Genomic DNA, 2,500 nt, shown 5'->3' on the forward strand with positions numbered 1-2,500 from the left:
TCTTTCGTGGTTGCCTTGTCTTCTGAAGTTGACACGCTTGGGCTTCGTTTTGTCTATGCATTTATAACTGTTCAAATTCAAAACTCAAACTATTATGATGCTAGTCTTTATTTCATAGGTCTAGCATCGCGTCCATGCTACATTCTGTGTTGCCACATACATAAAGGCAAGGGAGGAGGACAGGAGATATGCACAGCATGTAGGAAAAAGTCACAACGAAGGAGAACCTTTATTTAACAAAGGAGAACATATTTTGATATCCTTCCTTCCTTCAGCTTATGTTCTTATCATATTATTCATCATTTCTATAAAAGTCTTTCATCATTTGTATCAAATTCTTCAAACGCTATAAAAGGTATACAGTGTCTCCTCTCACTTGGCAAGGTACCATAACGATACAATTGTGCATGGTAAGCTTGATATAGCAGCGATTAGTTAGGTCCTGTCTGCAGTTGGATGACCAAAGCCAGATATAACTCCAAACTGTTGCTGGTGTGCCTCCAAGAACAACAGAGGACGCTGAACATGACCCCGCCAGGACGTTCTGACCCGACTCTTGTTCCTGGGTAAACATCAAGAGGCCAAGTAATGTCCCAAAATCTCCAAGTATAAACAAGGAATTTTTGCATTGCTGCTAGAAAATAGGATGTCTTGAGATGTTGTGTGACGTTCACGTTGCATTGGTTGATCTCTGCTTAACAGATGACCCCCTGTCATGTACCCATTGACTTTTCAGTTAAATACATGAGCAAGAGGCAAGAATGATTTCATATACAGGCCTAAATTCTCTGAACCGACGCCATCACTGTCCGTGGACAATGAATGTGTGCTGTCCCGCCGAGTGGTAAAACAATAACTATGACACTCACTTTGACTGGAATTTGTATGAGCCCCTGTGGGACGCTGGCTCTTTCAAGGTAAGTATCAAGGATCAAGAAAAACAACCATAAAGGGAGTCCCCTAGGCTGCCTTTCCCTCCTACTCAAACCTCCCCAGTTACAGCACTCGTTTACATTGGCCCAGACTCCCTGGCTTCAGAGCACCTGACCTGTGATAGCTGGTAATCTTATTCTCTGAGCGCTCCACTACCTACAGACCTACAGTATGCTAGCTGGTGATATCATGTGTTGCCTTGTACAATTTTCCAAGAGAACCTGGTGTGTAGGGGAGTGATACGGTGGCAGCACATTATCAGTAACACTGTCTGTACCTCCAGGATTGATAACCGAAAAAAAACACTCTCTGTACCATTCCGTCCTATTGTCGAAAAATAGAAATGGTCAACACTTCACATTAAGTTGCTCTATACACGTGTAATAACCTTGTAATTACTTAGTATTAATATGTTATTACATAGTGTTACATTGATAATTGTTTTACTGTGACATACTGTAGTAATTAATGTGATGTAATACAACCCCTTAGTAAGAGTGACCGTACACCACACTCTATGGATATACTGCACAGAAACAGGGTTTTTATGGCAGCCTTGTAAAATACTGCAAACTGCTGTTTTCAATTAGGACAGCTCCTAGGACGGGGGACCTACCCCGAACGCCTTACACAGTCAAGGTTCCTCGGTAATCCAGCAACTTAGGCTTTAACAACTTCTTGACGGGTCATTTCTCAGACATTATAGGGAAGAAATACGTTTTACACCAAGAGGTCAAGGCTCTGGAACACACAAGAGGGGAGACCTGGCCCTACATGTAGGCCTACAAACTGCTTCCCACCTCACAAATGCTGTTAGCATTAGCAACAGACCATCTCACCATTATTCGCAGACTGAGCTAAATTGGCCTTTTTTATTCAAATATAGACTGTTTTAATAGGTTCTGTGCGTACATGGACGTGGACGTACAGAACCATTACCTTTAGCTTATTTAATGTGGGTCCTAGCAACATCCCTGTGAGGTCTGGACTGGACAGACAGTAGGGAATACTCTTAATCTGCGGGGGTAATAAATTGAAAATAGAAGGAGAGAGATTTGTGAAGGACTAAGTTTACCAGCGGTGGGGTGGGGAGGTGTGGGGGGGTGTTGGCGGGGGGGGGGGGGTGTTTTGGGGGGTGCGGTAGCTTCCAGGAAGCAGATTGTAAACATTAGGGGTGTGTGACAGCCGTGTTGACATTAACATGACCTCCTGGATCCTCCCAATCGCTGAGTGGGCTGGTGAGACGATTACCACCTCATCTGTGTTTTAGTCTGTGTTACAGTTCAGGACAGCTTTCTCTTTCCTTATTCCCCTCTCCTCCTCCACCTCTCTCTCTCTCTCTCTCTCTCTCCCTCTCTCTCTCCCTCTCTCTCTCTCTTTAATTTCTTCTATTGGTATTAGCATTAGAGATCAATACAAAGACACAGCATTGTAGAAATGACACAAACGGTTGTTGGTCTAGCAGTATGTCCAGTGGCGTTTAACTGCCCCTCCATTTCCAGTCAGGCCTTTCCTGCTGCCTTTATTAGTGCAGGGACCTCTGCCAAATATGTGGAGAGCTGCATTT

Source organism: Argentina silus, assembly GCF_951799395.1.
Source record: "Argentina silus genome assembly, chromosome: 12".
NCBI classification, from domain to species: domain Eukaryota; kingdom Metazoa; phylum Chordata; class Actinopteri; order Argentiniformes; family Argentinidae; genus Argentina; species Argentina silus.